General features: G+C 44.6%; 1 pseudogene; it reads left to right on the top strand.

Moving 5' to 3' along the window:
- The first annotated feature begins 3440 nt into the window (after positions 1–3440).
- LOC126195992 (5S ribosomal RNA) lies at positions 3441–3558 on the top strand (annotated as a pseudogene).
- The last annotated feature ends 13947 nt before the right edge of the window (positions 3559–17505 follow it).

Genomic DNA, 17505 nt, shown 5'->3' with positions numbered 1-17505 from the left:
ACAAGGGTTGGACAAAAGTATGGAAACACCGCGAGAAATGCTTGCTTCAACGTAAACGCAGATGCTAGGCAAGCTTACGGGTTGCACTGTTGCAGTTGACGTCGAAAGTGAACAAACTGTTCGTGTTCGTATGGTGGACACTTCCATAAACAAGGTAACCGATGTTTTTTGTGTATTAAGAGGCGCCGGATCGAAGCTATGCGCCGCATACAGGCAAAGTAGAAAAATGACATTCGCTAAGTCACAACGCGGACGAAAGTGTGTCTTGGGTGAGCGTGACGGACGGGCATTGAAGAGGATTGTGGCGAAAACTCTGTCAGCTCCAGTGTGGTGTCACCGCCAGACACCACACTTGCTAGGTGGTAGCTTAAATCGGCCGCGGTCCATTAGTACATGTCGGACCCGCGTGTCGCCACTGTCAGGATCGCAGACCGAGCGCCACCACAAGGCAGGTCTCGAGAGACGTACTAGCACTCGCCCCAGTTGTACGGACGACATTGCTAGCGACTACACGTACGAAGCCTTTCTCTCATTTGCCGAGAGACAGTTAGAATAGCCTTCAGCTAAGTCCATGGCTACGACCTAGCAAGGCGCCATTAACCATATCTCGAGAGAGTCTCACTTGTATTATCAAGAGATATGTACCACAAGGAAATTAAAGTTAAGTAAACCTAAGCTCCGTTCTTTTCTTTATAGCATTCATAAGTATCCTGTTTCAGACCTCACGCAAGACGGCGTGAGTTGACGCGTGCCCTTTCGGCTACTTCAGTGTGGCGTAGCTAACTTGTTACGCCACAACATCCAGAACAACGCGAAGAAAGCTCCAGAAACAGGGAATTGCAGGGTGAGCTCATCAGTGACACATCAGCAGAAAGCGTGGTGCCGAAACCATAAAACCTGGACTATGGAGCAATATAAGAATGTCGTTTGGTCGGATGGAACTTATTTCGCACTGTTTCCAACTTCTGGGCAAATTCAGGTTCCAAGAGTGAAACATGGCTGGGGTTCGGTCCTGATCTGGGCAGCCATACCGTAATGTTCCATTAGCGTCATGGTTACTCTGCGAGGTCGCACTACTGACTACTGCCAAGGATTATATTAGCATTCTGATTGATCAGCGCCATTCGGTGGTACAATATTTGTTCCTCAATGATGACGCTGTGTTCCAAGACGACAGGGCTGGTTTTGTGAGCACGAGGAATGAATTTTCGTATTTGCCCTGGCCACCACAATCTCTAGATTTCATTCTTATTGAGCCTATGTGGTCTACTTTGGAGCGACGGGCGCGTGGTCGCTAACCACTTCCATCGTAGATACTAGAAGTTCGCACTATTTTGCAGGAAGAATGGTATACGATTCCTTTAATAAGCATACATTTATCTATGTTTGCTCAGTCTCTTTAAGTGTCCCCTTTAGGTTATCAGAATCTAAAGGAATTTGCTACATGTCATTGCTATATATCAATGTCCCACTGGTAAAGGGAAGTGTGATAATGGTTTGCAAGGTTCTTATAATTACAGCTTGCACCTGTTAACTGTACTGCCTTCAAGTTTCATTGTTAATCCTCTGCTCCGTATTGATTTCGTCGAATTGTTTTACTTTTACATATAGCGGACTGCTGTTCCGCCTTCCCGGATAATTCGTGTCAAAGAACTGCACGCTTGTATTGATGTACGCCGCATCACAAACGGAGTCTATATTGAGTACTTGTAATGTGAGTTAAAAATATGGAGAGGTGCTATGCCCACTGGTATCTGTTTTCTGTATGTTTTCTAGCTTTTGCTCACTATAAATCTGATAACCCTGCATCTTCCCTCACTCCCCATGTTGGAAAAGTAACTGCTGGTAAATATTTTTATCATATTACTTCTCATGACGTCTTTAATGAAAATAACCATACGTTAATGTCTTTCACTGAGAAAGAAATTGCTAGTGAACAGATTAAGTCGACAGATGTGGCCGGGCGGTTCTAGGCGCTTCAGTCTGGAACCGCGCGATCGCTACGGTCGCAGGTTCGAATCCTGCCTCTGACATGGATGTGTCTGATGTCCTTAGGTTAGTTAGGTTTAAGTAGTTCTAAGTTCTAGGGGACTGATGACCTCAGAAGTTAAGTCCCATAGTGCTCAGAGCCATTTGAACCATTGCTTAAAATATCCTGTTTATTTTCATACCAATGATTTTTAACATATTTATTCAATCAGCTGTGAACATATGACTCAGATTTCCGTTTTCGATTTCAGTTTTAGAAAGTACGACTGCCATTGCTATCATTTATTAACTGCAAGAACTTCACTCGCAGAGAGACAGTACGTTTTGAGGGAAAGGTTCTATTAACCAGCACGAGAGCAGTGCATCACTTGACTGTAGACACATCTTAGAAATGAGTTTTAAAAGTAACTTGGAAATCTCAGTCGAAGAAGTAGATCAAAACACTTCAGTTGAAGCACGTAACTTCCCATACAGCTGCATGAATATGAATCAATTGAAACACCGGCATAAAAAAATATAGATAACTTCCCATATACCTCCTCTAGAGAACGTTGAACTAGATTGATATTGCACCCATAAAATTCTATCGTTAAACTTGAGTGAATATGATACCCCAATTAATTTTTATTCTATTAATATTACGGCAACTTTTTTATGTTTCTGTTGCTGCTATCCTCATACGAACTTGATTCACTCAATACGTAATTAACATAATTTACACACGCTGAAAGGCGTATGTTGTTAAAAGCCTCTCATGCCGCATATTCGTACGTGTGCTGACAGGCTGTTGCCTGTTTGGAAGATCTGTAATCATTCATCCGTCTGCTTGGGTAGGACATCTCTGTGTGAAAAGTATGTGTTATGTCTTTGCAGGTCGTCCGAGCTTTGACAAGACTCAGCCAGTAGGCAAGCTTGCGGGCTGCATCGGTTAGCAAGGGCACATGGCCGGCTGACAAAAAGGGTCTGTCTTCACTCTACGCTCTTGCCTTCGCATGTTGCTGTGATGTCGACTGGCCGATTCTACCTCATAGTATAGCTGCTTGTCTTGTGATAATGAATTGGCATATTCAATGAACTTCTTACAGGATTATGGTATTATGGTAAGATGTTTGCTGTCTGCACCTTGCACTGCATCCACGTAATTGTACGTTGTGTGATTTTTAGATTATACGGAGATTTCAGAATAAATTTAGGCCTAACGTAATATTTCTTATTCTGCATGTCACCGCCAGATCCTCATCTATTGACATCGGGCATCTATAACATCGAGTCGGATCAGATCTTCCTGTCATAATTGTTGAATCCCTTATTACGAACAATCGCAGATAATACCCACGCTTCGGTTTCAACATCGGCGCTTCACTGGCACCGGTGATAACACTGAAATCATATAAAAAAAAGTTCTATGTTTTGTTTTATATGATTTTCTTGAGATGGACTATGTCATAAACGCCAACGGTCTTGCCGCAGTGCTAACACCGGTTCCCGTCAGATCATCAAAGTTAAGCGCTGTCGGGCTGGGCTAGCACTTGGATGGGTGACCCTCCGGTCTGCCGAGCGCTGTTGGCAAGCTGTGTGCACTCAGCCCTTGTGAGGCAAACTGAGGAGTACTTTATTGAGAAGTAGCGGCTCCGGCCTCGTAAACTGACATACGGCCGGGAGAGCGGTGTGCTGACCACATGCCCCTCCGTATCCGCATCCAGCGACGCCTATGGGCTGAGGATGACACGGAAGCCGGTCGGTACCGTTGGACCTTCCCAGGCCTGTTCGGACGGCGTTTATGTCCTAAATACGTAAGTAAATAAAGGTTTAGCAGCAAATGGATTGTTATTAGGGTCCAAAATGCGTTGCGTTCGTACAGGGTGATATTGCTAAATCAGGAAAAGCTGCGCGAAACGATCAATGAGAAGATAAAATACAGAAAAAGTTGTATGGACATATGGCTGGAAATGTGTTCCAAAGGAAATACATCCACTTGAAAGCGGAGGTAAAGGATATTTTGCAGTGTGGGTTTCACTGATTGAAACAACACGTGATACGCACAAGGGAAGTGTTATTGTTCTGCCTGTACTAGTGTTTTACCTCCACGTGCAAGAGGCAGCCGCCCATTTTGGGCTGAAACGGAGCTGATTGTATGCTGCAACCATACCGTGGACATTCTGTGTAGCCCAAATTAGGGCTTGTAAAGGTAACCTCATCCGTGAGTAGGATGGATGACAGAGATCCCGGGGCTGTGCGACGAACCAGCAGCAAAACCGTTAGCGAAGGCGAGAAGGCCTGCATGCGTTGTAAGTGATGCAGATAGTGTAGTGGTAGTCGTCGAGAATGTTCCACACGGGATACGGTCGTCTGCTTTACCCCATTCTGACGGGACTGCTGCCTGGTGTCGATACTGGGGACACATTCTACAGTGTTTGACACTTGTTATCTCCACCTTCAAGCGATTGTACCTCCCTCTGAAAGCATTTCCTACAATAGGTCCATATGACCTTCCCTGTACATTATCCTTTCATGGATCGTTTCCTGCAATTTGTCGCCATTTAGTAAAACAACTCTTTATAACAGCTGAAGACCTACGTAGGTTTATGTCCCCTTAAACTAAGAGGAGGGCAATACACTACTGGCCATTAAAATTGCTACACCAAGAAGAAATGTAGATGATAAACGGGTATTCATTGGACAAATATATTATACTAGAACTGACATATTACATTTTCACGCAATTTGGGTGCGTAGATCCTGAGAAATCAGTACCCAGAACAACCGCCTCTGGCCGTAATAACGGCCTTGATACGCCTGGGCATTGAGTCAAACAGAGCTTCGTTGGCGTGTACAGGTACAGCTGGCCATGCAGCTTCAACACGATACCACAGTTTATCAAGAGTAGTGACTGGCGTATTGTGACGAGCCAGTTGCTCGGACACCATTGAACAGACGTTTTCAATTGGTGGGAGATCTGGAGAATGTGCTGGCCAGGGCAGCAGTCGAACATTTTCTGTATCCACAAAGGCCCGTACAGGACTTACAACATGCGGTCGTGCATTATTCTGCTGAAATGTAGGGTTTCGCAGGGATCGAATGGAGGGTAGAGCCACGGATCGTAACACACCTGAAATGTAACGTCCACTATTCAAAGTGCCGTCAATGCGAACAAGAGGTGACCGAGACGTGTAACCAATTGCACCCCATACCATCACGCCGGGTGATACGCCAGTATGGTGATGACGAATACACGCTTCCAATGTGCGTTCACCGCGATGTCGCCAAACACGGATGCGACCGTCATGATTCTGTAAACAGAATCTGGATTCATCCAAAAAAATTACGTTTTACCATTCGTGCAACCAGGTTCGTCGTTGAGTACACCATCGCAGGCGCTCCTGTCTGTGACGCAGCGTCAAGGGTAATCGCAGCCATGGTCTCAGAGCTGATAGTCCATGCTGCTACAAACGTCGTAGAACTGTTCGTGCAGATGGTTGTTGTGTTGCAAAGGTCCCCATCCGTTGACTCAGGGATCGATGCGTGGCTGCACGATCCGTTACAGCCATGAGGATAAGATGCTTGTCATCTCGACTGCTAGTGATACGAGGCCGTTGGGATCCAGCACGGCGTTCCGCATTACCCTCCTGAACACACCGATTCCATATTCTGCTAACAGTCATTGGATCTCGACCAACGCGAGCAGGAATGTCGCGATACGATAAACCGCAATCGCGATAGGCTACAATCCGACCTTCATCAAAGTCGGAACGTGATGGTACGCATTTCTACTCCTCACAAGACATCACAATAACGTTTGATCAGGCAACGCCGGTCAACTGCTATTTGTGTATGAGAAATCGGTTGGAAACCATCCTCATGTCAGCACGTTGTAGGTGTCGCCACCAGCGCCAACCTTGTGTGAATGCTCTGAAAAGCTAATCATTTGCATATCACAGCATCTTCTTCCTGTCGGTTAAATTTCACGTCTGTAGCACGTCATCTTCGTGGTGTAGCAATTTTAATGGCCAGTAGTGTAGGTTCCAGATCTTATCAACTTTAGGATTGAACATTTCTTTACTCGACTTAGAGGCTGCAACGTTTCCACTGGTAAAAATTGGTAATGTGGCGATCAGTAATTGGGGTTCAGAAATCGTGCTTTGTTTTCGAGGTTTCCTCAGTCTACGTGCCACGTCCACTGAGAACTAGCAAAGTGACCAGCCACTGGCAGAGAAGTGATCTTGGTAGCTGGCAGACCATCTGCCTTCCCTTAAGAGCAGTGGAAGCCGGGAAGCGGAGTGTAGTGAAGTGGGCGGTAAACGGATTATTTTTTGTAAGAGACACAGCAGAGTGGCAGGCAGAGCGGACGGGCGGGCGGAATCCGGCCCTCGTGTCGCCGCGCGGGCGAGTCAACAGCAGGCGCAGCGCAGGTGAGTCAACACGCGAGACGTGACACACGGTCAACAGCAGGCGGCGGACCGCGACCGGCGGGCCCCGAGACCCGGCCGGCGACGCGCCCGTCTGCAGTCAGCTGCGACACGCCGCGACACCGTCTGGCCGCTCCAGCACTCTGTGTTCCGTGCACGCTGTAGGCCTGCAGGGTGTCCCACTTATCTTGTCCAGCGCAACAGTAAAAAAACGGACAAGTAGCACTCGCGCCGTGACTGTTCCGAAGAAACTTATGTACACTACTGGCCATTAAAATTGCCACACCACGAAGATGACGTGCTACAGACGCGAAATTTTCCGACTTTGATAAAGGTCGCTTTGTAGCCTATCGCGATTGTGGTTTATCCCATCACGACACTGCTGCTCGCATTAGTCGAGATCCAATGACTGTTAGCAGAATATGGAATCGGTGGGTTCAGGAGGGTAATACGGAACGCCGTGCTCGATCACAACGACCTCGTATCACTAGCAGTCGAGATGACAGGCATTTTATCCGCATGGCTGTAACGGATCGTGCAACCACGTCTCGATCCCTGAGTCAACGATGGTGACGTTTACAAGACAACAACCATTTGTACGAACAGTTCGACGACGTTTGCATCAACATGGACTATCAGCTCTGAAACCATAGTTGCGGTTACCCTTGACGCTGCATCACAGACAGGAGCGCCTGCGATGGTGTACTCAACGACGAACCTGGGTGCACGAATGGCAAAACGTCTTTTTTTCGTATGAATCCAGGTCCTGTTTAGAGCATCATGATGGTCACATTCGTGTTTGGCGACATCGTGGTGAACGTACTCTGGATGCGTATATTCGTCATCGCCGTACTGGCGTATCACCCAGCGTGATGGTATGGGGTGCCATTAGTTACACGTCTCGGTCACCTCTCGTTCGCATTGACGGCACTTTGAACAGTGGACGTTACATTTCATATGTGTTAACGACCCGTGGCTCTACCCTTCATTCGATCCCTGCGAAACCCTACATTTCAGCAGGATAATGCACGACCGCGTGTTGCAGGTCCTGTACGGGACTTTCTGGATACAGAAAATGTTCTACTTTTGCCCTGACCAGCACATTCTCCAGATCTCTCACCAATTGAAAACGTCTGGCCAATGGTGGCCGAACAACTGGCTCGTCACAATACGCCAGTCACTACTCTCGATGAACTGCGGTATCGTGTTGAAGCTAAATGGGCAGCTGTACCTGTACACGCCATCCAAGCTCTGTTTGACTCAATGCCCAGGGGTACCTAGGCCGTTATTACGGCCAGAGGTGGTTGTTCTGGGTACTGATTTCTCAGGATCAATGCACGCAAATTGCGTGAATATGTAATCAGATGTCAGTCTAGTATAATATATTTTTTTTCCAATGAATACCCGTTTATCATCTGCATTTCTTCTTGGTGTAGCAATTTTAATGGCCAGAAGTGTATATACAGGCTGAACATTAATGAAACCGACAAACTGCAGAGACAGTTTATGACTGTAAATGGAGGAAGAAAAGTTTTATGAAGATGTATTCGCAAATGCATCGTTGCCAACTGTAGATGGCACTGACCACATGTCGTGTGTTGCAGGCTTTGTCATTGACGCAGCATACTGCAAGCAGCAGAATGGTCCGGTATTCATGGTGTTTGTGAATAGCCAAGCAGATGCAAGCGATCGAGAGGCAGCATGGCTGCACTAAAACAAGTACCCTCACAGACTCCGACCACGTGACGCAACATTTCGAGCCCTTTTTGGACGTTTGGGCGATGATGGGCCCTTTCAGGCAGAAGATAGTGCAGGGAGGCTAAGGATTGCACGTGCAACAGATTTGGAGGACTCGGTTCTACAGGATATTGAGACGAACCCCATTACAAGCTCCAGGCAAGTGGTCCGCCAATATGCTGCAAGCCAAAGTACGATCATGTGTATCCTGCATGACAACCACTACTATCCTTGTCAAAATGGCTCTGAGCACTATGGGACTCAACTGCTGAGGTCATTAGTCCCCTAGAACTTAGAACTAGTTAAACCTAACTAACCTAAGGACATCACAAACATCCATGCCCGAGGCAGGATTCGAACCTGCGACCGTAGCGGTCTTGCGGTTCCAGACTGCAGCGCCTTTAACCGCACGGCCACTTCGGCCGGCTATCCTTGTCATCTGCAGTCCCATGGAGACCCCTTCGGACGTCTGTTACGGCGTGGATGCGATGCAGCCCTGTACTGTGTACCGGTCTACTTCCGGGTACATGTCCATAGCACCTTTGTTCATCCATTTCCAGTCAGGAATCCGTACTTGCAGTTTGTCGGACTCATTAATGTCCACCCTCTACAGTTCATCTATACGTTTTATGAGTGAGTTTTCGAGTATCAAAATACCTGCATGTAGCTCTTCATCTACATCTACAAACATACTCCGCAAGCTACCGAATGGTACGCGGCCGAGGGTACCTTGTACGACTAGTCACTTCATTTCCTGTTCCACTCGAAAACAATGCGACGGGAAAACGATTTCCGATATGCCTCTGTAGGAGCCCTAATTTATCTCCGTGGTCCTTACGCGAAATGTGCGTTGGACGCAGCAGAATCGCCCTGAAGTCAGCCTCAGTTGCTGGTTCTCTAAATTTTCTCAGTACTCCCTCCCGAAAAGAACGTCGTCTTCTCTCCAGGGATTCAGATTTGAGTTCACGAAGCATCTCCGTAATACTCGCTTGTTGATCCTCCGTAATATTCGCTTGCTGATCCAAGCTGCTAGTATCAAATCCAGTAGCCAGTCTCTGAATTGTTTCGGTGTCTACCCTTAATCTGACCTGGTGAGGACCACAAACACTCGAGCGGTACTCAAAAATGTATCGCACCGGTATTCTATACGCCATCTCCTTTACCGATGGACCACACTTTCTCCCAACAAACTGAAGCCGACAGTTCGCCTTCCCTACTACCTCCTTACGTGCTCTTTCCGTTTAATATAACTTTGCAATGTTACGCCCAAATATTTAAACGGCAAGACTGTGTCAAGCAGTCCACTACTAATACTGTATTCGTACATTACGGGATTGTTTCTGTTACTCACCTGCATTAACCTACATTTCTCTGCAGAGCAAGCTGCCGTTCCTCACAGCAACTAGATCTTTTGTGTAGGTCATCTTGTATCCCCCTATAGTGATTCAACGACACATTCGCGTATAGCACAGCATCATAAGCAAACAATCGCCGAATCTCGGCATTATGTTTTGAGCGTATTGATTTTGTAGCTAAATTTCTTACGCCGCCAAGGGGCTTAGTCCTTCGTAACTAACACAAATTTCAGCTTGATACCTCTACCCGCCCCTGAGAAAAGACGGTGTAGTACAAATGATACTTCTGTATGTATTAGCACTTAGATGCTTCTGTTTCTGTCACTAATGTTATATATAGATATTCCTGCCTAATGTATATTACAGCTGTAGCCTGAGGTCTAAGTTTTATGTTATTAGTAGTAGTTTCCCGTCAGTTGTAATCCGAGGTCTACGTTCTGTTACATGCATGTCTTATTGATCTGTGAGGGATGTGTATTAACTAATATACACTACTGGCCATTAACATTGCTACACCAAGAAGAAATGCAGATGATATACGGGTATTCATTGGACAAATATATTATACTAGAACTGACATGTGATTACATTTTCACGCAATTTGGGTGCGTAGATCCTGAGAAATCAGTACCCAGAAGAACCACCTCCGGCCGTAATAAATTTAATAGTCATGGGTGACTGGAATTCGGTAGTAGGAAAAGGGAGAGAAGGAAACGTAGTAGGTGAATATGGATTGGGGGGAAGAAATGAAAGAGGAAGACGTCTGGTAGAATTTTGCACAGAGCATGACTTAATCATAGCTAACACTTGGTTCAAGAATCATAAAAGAAGGTTGTATACATGGAAGAACCCTGGAGATACTGACAGGTTTCAGATAGATTATATAATGGTAAGACAGATTTAGGAACCAGGTTTTAAATTGTAAGACATTTCCAGGGGCAGATGTGGTCTCCGACCACAATCTATTGGTTATGAACTGTAGATTAAAACTGAAGAAACTGAAAAAAGGTGGGAATTTAAGGAGATGGGACCTGGATAAACTGAAAGAACCAGAGGTTGTACAGAGTTTAAGGGAGAGCATAAGGGAACAATTGACAGGGATGGGGGAAAGAAATGCAGTAGAAGAAGAATGGGTAGCTCTGAGGGATGAAGTAGTGAAGGCAGCAGAGGATCAAGTAGGTAAAAAGACGAGGGCTGCTAGAAATACTTGGGTAACAGAAGAAATATTGAACTTAACCGATGAAAGGAGAAAATATAAAAATGCAGTAAATGAAGTAGGCAAAAAGGAATACAAACGTCTCAAAAATGAGATCGATAGGAAGTGCAAAATGGCTAAGCAGGGATGGCTGGAGGACAAATGTAAGGATGTAGAGGCTTGTCTCACTAGGGGTAAGATAGATACTGCCTACAGGAAAATTAAAGAGACCTTTGGAGAGAAGAGAACCACTTGTATGAATATCAAGAGCTCAGATGGCAACCCAGTTCTAAGCAAAGAAGGGAAGGCAGAAAGGTGGAAGGAGTATATAGAGGGTTTATACAAGGGCGATGTACTTGAGGACAATATTATGGAAATGGAAGAGGATGTAGATGAAGACGAAATGGGAGATAAGATACTGCGTGAAGAGTTTGACAGAGCACTGAAAGACCTGAGTCGAAACAAGGCCCCGGGAGTAGACAACATTCCATTAGAGCTACTGACGGTCTTGGGAGAGCCAGTCCTGACAAAACTGTACCGTCTGGTGAGCAAGATATATGAGACAGGCGAAATACCCTCAGACTTCAAGGAGAATACAATAATTCCAATCCCAAAGAAACAGGTGTTGACAGATGTGAAAATTACCGAACTATCAGTTTAATAAGTCACGGATGCAAAATACTAACACGAATTCTTTACAGACGAATGGAAAAACTAGTAGAAGCCAACCTCGGGGAAGATCAGTTTGGATTCCGTAGAAATATTGGAACACGTGAGGCAATACTGACCCTACGACTTATCTTAGAAGCTAGATTAAGGAAAGGCAAACCTACGTTTCTAGCATTTGTAGACTTAGAGAAAGCTTTTGACAATGTTGACTGGAATACTCTCATTCAAATTCTGAAGGTGGCAGGGGTAAAATACAGGGAGCGAAAGGCTGTTTACAATTTGTACTGAAACCAGATGGCAGTTATAAGAATCGAGGGACACGAAAGGGAAGCAGTGGTTGGGAAGGGAGTGAGACAGGGTTGTAGCATCTCCCCGATGTTATTCAATCTGTATATTGAGCAAGCAGTGAAGGAAACAAAAGAAAAATTCGGAGTAGGTATTAAAATCCATGGAGAAGAAATAAAAAGTTTGAGGTTTGCCGATGACATTGTAATTCTGTCAGAGACAGCAAAGGACTTGGAAGAGCAATTGAACGGAATGGATGGTGTCTTGAAAGGAGGATATAAGATGAACATCAACAAAAGCAAAACGAGGATAATGGAATGTAGTCGAATTAAGTCGGGTGACGCTGAGGGAATTAGATTAGGAAATGAGACAAAGTAGCAAAGGAGTTTTGGTATTTGGGGAGCAAAATAACTGATGATGGTCGAAGTAGAGAGGATATAAAATGTAGACTGGCAATGGCAAGGAAAGCGTTTCTGAGGAAGAGAAATTTGTTAACATCGAGTGTAGATGTAAGTGTCAGGAAGACATTTCTGAATGTATTTGTATGGAGTGTAGCCATGTATGGAAGTGAAACATGGACGATAAATAGTTTGGACAAGAAGAGAATAGAAGCTGTTGAAATGTGGTGCTACAGAAGAATGGTGAATATTAGATTGGTAGATCACATAACTAATGAGGAGGTATTGAATAGGATTGGGGAGAAGAGGAGTTTGTGGCATAACTTGACTAGAAGAATGGATCGGTTGGTAGGACATGTTCTGAGGCATCAAGTGATCACCAATTTAGTATCGGAGGGCAGCGTGGAGGGTAAAAATAGTAGAGGGAGACCAAGAGATGAATACACTAAGCAGATTCAGGAGGATGTAGGTTGCAGTAGTTACTGGGAGATGAAGAAGCTTGCACAGGATAGAGTAGCATGGAGAGCTGCATCAAACCAGTCTCAGGACTGAAGACCACAACAACAACGCCTGGGCATTGAGTCAAACAGAGCTTGGATGGCGTGTACAGGTACAGCTACCCATGCAGCTTCAACACAAAACCACAGTTCATCAAGAGTAGTGACTGGCGTATTGTAACGAGCCAGTTGCTCGGCCACTATTGACTAGACGTTTTCAGTTGGTGAGACATCTGTGGCCAGGGCAGCAGTCGAACATTTTCTGTATCCAGAAAGGCCCGCACAGGACCTGCAACATGTGACCTTGCATTATCCTGCTGAAATGTAGGGTTTTGCAGGGATCAAATGAAGGGTAGAGCCACGGGTCGTAACACATCTGAAATGTAACGTCAACTGTTCAAAGTGCCGTCATTGCGAACAAGAGGTGACCGAGACGTGTAACCAATGGCACACCATACCATCACGCCGGGTGATACGCCAGTATGGCGATGACGAATACACGCTTCCAATGTGCGTTCACCGCGATGTCGCCAAACACGGATGCGACCATCATGATGCTATAAACATAACCTGGATTCATCCGAAAAAATGACGTTTTGCCATTCTTGCACCCAGGTTCGTCGTTGAGTAGACCATCGCAGGCGCTCTTGTCTGTGATGCAGCGTCAAGGGTAACCGCAGCTATGGTCTCCGAGATGATAGCCCATGTTGATGCAAATGTCATCGAACTGTTCGTGCAGGTGGTTGTTGTCCTGCAAACGTCCCCATCTGTTGACTCAGGGATCGAGACGTGGCTGCTCGATCCGTTACAGCCATGCGGATAAGATGCCTGTCATCTCGACTGCTAGTGATACGAGGTCGTTGGGATATCAATTAGTAGGCAAACGAGCCTGAAGATCAAGATTGCTTCAGGACGATAGCAAGCCTATAAAACAATAAACCCACATGACTGAAGATAACATAAAAATAAGAGAATAAATAGCTTTATTCTCCATAACATGCTGTCGACTGCATTGTTACCAGCTAGAAGCTACTCTGCACTCTGTGACACCCTCACCTTTGATAATTCGCCGGCGGCTAGGTAGCGTTTTTAGTTATTCATATTGTCACGTCGTAACCAGAATCGATTCATAATCCGAAGGCAGAGAGATGACAATCAAGCACAAGACTTAAAATACGCTTTTTTTATAAGTTCCTATGGACCAAACTACTGAGGTCATCGGCCCCTAGGCTTCCTCACTAGTTAACCTAACTTAAACTAACAGTCATATATACATGGCTAACATTATAAAACTGAAAAACTGCAGGGACGGCTTCCTGAATGTAAATGGAGGAAAAAAGATTCCATGAATATGTGTGCGGAAATGGACGGTGTGCGTACAGCTACAGCAAATCGCCGGAACATAGTACAGAGCTGTATCGCATCGATGTCACAACAGATGTTAATAGTGGTCTCCATCAGATTGCAGGTGATAGGGATAGTAGGGGTTGTCATGAAGGATATACATAATCGTACTTTGGTTTACACCTTGTTAGTGGGCCGACTTGCCTGGAGCTTGTACTGGAGTTCGCCTGAATACCCTATAGAACCCCATCCTCCAAAACTGGTTTACACACAGTCCACCGCCTCCCTACAACACGTACATCTCTCTGAAGAGCCCATGTTCACAGAAACGCCCTAAAAGGTCTTGAAATGTGTGTGATGTGATTGGTGTTGTGATGGTTCTTGTTCTGATTTAGCCACGCTGCTCTCGATCGTTTCATTCTGCTTGGTCATAAGCAAACACCATCTCGACTTGTTCCGTGCATGAATACCGGACCATTCTGCTGTTTACAGTACCTGCCTGAATCACACAGTCTGCAACACACAAGGAATACACGGCACGTGGTCAGAACAACTGTCATTCGTCAGCGCCGTCTACCGTGGCAACCATGCACTTCCAGACAGAAGTTCATAGGGCACTTTCTCCTCCATTTCTAGTCAGGAATCCGTCCCTGTACTTTGTCCGTTTTATTAATGATCAGCCTGTTCAAAATATTTCAAGAACATTTCAGAAATGATAAACACTAGACATAACAACTAATTGCTCGTAGTCAGGTTTAAATGGCGAGCGGCAGGACTCCAGCTGGTGACGCTAACCACTGCTCGACAATGCATGCGCTAGAGCTGACGTCAATATTCTTTATCGAATATTTATGTGCTCCAGTTGCTAGCATATTTATTCGTATTTGAAAGTGGTTATCTTTTCTGATAAGGCTCGGGATAACTCGTGACGTGCTTTAGTGTATTTCACGGCGATTTTGCAATTCTTCCTCTACTTGATAGACTTCCTCTCGTGTGTCTTGATTCAATTTCAATTTGCGGTACGTTTCGTTTCTAAAAGCATTTGGAGAACGAATTAATAGACGATTCTTATTCTTATAATGCCTGTATCAGTCAGTATATTCCCTCTTGGTAAAGATTAAAGGTATTAGTATTTTTGTAAGGAATTGTTGTACAATGAATTTTTCTATTTATTTCGCGTACTTGACGAACCACATGCACAGTAACAGAGTCTGCACTTAATTGTTCTGTTCTATAGCTATTTGAAGAACATTGTTGCGGCGTTCAGTCTGAAGACTAGTTAAATACAGCTATCCACCCTATTCTATCCTTCGCTTCTTCATCTCCATCTTATATCTTATATCTCTTTGAATCTGCTTAACGTAATTATCCTTTGGTCTCCACTTACAAACTTACAATTGTTACTTCCCCCCGCCCCCCAGACTTCCTTCCATTACGAAATTCAAAATTACTTGATGCCACAAGATGTGTCATACGGACCGATCCTTCCCGTTTGTCAGTATCGCAAATTCCTTTTCTCCTCAATTCGATGCAATATCCTCCCATTACTTACTCGATCTTCCCATTTAGTCTTCAGCGTTCTTCTGTAGGGCCAGACTTTAGCTGCTTCTACTCTCTTCTTGTCTGAATTCCTAATTGTCCACGTTTCACTTTCATATAAGGCTACGCTCCAGACTAATACCATCAATAAAGACTTCCTAACCAATTTATATTCGATATTAACATATTCCTCGTTTTCAAAAATCATTTTCTTCCTGTTTCCTCTCTAGTTCACCCATTATTTGCTGCCCAAATAACAAACTCAGCTACTAGTTTTAGGCTATGGCCACACCAGATGCGCCTCGCTTGGCGCAGGGTACCTCGCTATTGGCCTGATGCCAAGCTCTTGGAGCCTCTGTATGCTCACCGGAGAATCGATGCCAGTCGCCATAGGTGTGTGGCTCACTCAAACTGCGAAAATGTCTCTTCTAATGCTGAGTCAGAACAAGCTTTTGGCAGAAAATATGTCTTTGAAGCACGAACAGCTGTGGAACTTACCATCATGTTGCGTACATAGTACTTGCTTGTGCGAGAGTGCACGTTGTGAATGTAATATGTTCTAGAAACAATTTCGAGGGTTTCGAAACTTTTTTTTTTTTTTGTTATTTACGTATGACTGCAAAATCGTGCGACATTCTTCTCTCAGCTGTAACATAAAATCTACATAAACAAAATTCTAAATATAGAGCTAGTATATCTTCTGAGGTGGAGACGGTGCTGATGATACTGCCACAAGCTCTTCGCACTTCGTTGAACAGTTGCTAGTTTTAGAAAAACGCTACAGTTGCCCTCCGAAGACAGAGATTTTAGTATTGTGGAGAGTAAAAGCCAGTAGACAAAAGATGAAATGCTATGCTGTTTCAAGACGTTACCAGATATCCCTCAGATAGTTAACACACATGAACCATAGAAGAAAATAAATGCGTTCCTCCGTGTCTGCAAACAAAGGCGACCAGTTGTTGGACCTTGAGCGAAAAAAAAATTAAATTCTGGAGCAAGACATACACAGGAGCTAAAAATGACGATCTTCTGCTTTCAGAATTTGTTACTATATATGGCTGAAATTCCACCTTTACAAAATCTTACACTAAAGTGAGTATTTCATTTTTATTTTTGAAAGTTATCGGTGTGTACGTCGCAGAGAGCGTAAGTTATGTTACTGTTAAACAATGTTTGGTCTTGTTGTGGCAAAGTCTTTGCTACTGCGCAGCCTAATATATTCTTAGTTGAATTGTGGTAGGTGATGGACGTATGTAGTAGTCTTGTGTTGACTTTTGATCGTATCTGTTGGACGAACAAAGATTTATTACAAAGCTCAACAAGGATTAATATAATTTATACTGAAAGGCGAAAAGAATATTATTATTATTTTTCCTTTCTCAGATTATTATTATTATTATTATTATTATTATTATTATTAGAAAAGAAGTTTGAGGCCAGACTGCAGCGCTGCACAACTAGTTTCTCGGTATGATTATTGTTAGTTAGTTAATTTTGTTCACTTGCTCAGAGCTGAGAGAAACACCACCCCACTTCCCTGAGTCATACGAGGGTAATCCCAAAAGTAAGGTCTCCTATTTTTTTGTAAGTACATAGACCGGTTTATTTCTACAATGGTTTACATCAGTTTACAAATTGAACATTAAGCTATTTTTCGACATAATCACCATTTCTGTCGATGCATTTTTGTAGGCGCTGTGGCAGTTTTTGTATGCCCATGTCATACCAGCTCGCCGCCGTGCTGTTCAGAAAGTTATGAACCTCTTCTTCCACCTCGTCGTCGGCAATGAATCGCTTTCCGGCCAAATGTTCTTTTAACCTAGGGAACAGGTGATAGTCACTGGGCGCCAAGTCAGGACTATAGCGTGGGTGGGTGATTATGTTCCACTGAAACTGTTGCAGGAGAACAACGGTTTGCCGAGCGATGTATGGGCGAGCGTTGTTATGAAGAATGTGTACGCCCTTGCTCAACATTCCTCTTCTCCAGTTCTGAATGGCCCGTTTGAGTTTTTTCAGAGTCCCAGCGATTCAGCTCCGACGACGAGGTGAAAGCAGAGGTTCATAACTTTCTGAACAGCCTGGCGGCGAGCT

The sequence above is a fragment of the Schistocerca nitens genome, chromosome 7 (assembly GCF_023898315.1).
Source record: "Schistocerca nitens isolate TAMUIC-IGC-003100 chromosome 7, iqSchNite1.1, whole genome shotgun sequence".
NCBI classification, from domain to species: domain Eukaryota; kingdom Metazoa; phylum Arthropoda; class Insecta; order Orthoptera; family Acrididae; genus Schistocerca; species Schistocerca nitens.
The sequence above is the reverse complement of the archived record's forward strand: the minus strand, read 5'-3'. Positions and strand labels throughout refer to the sequence as shown.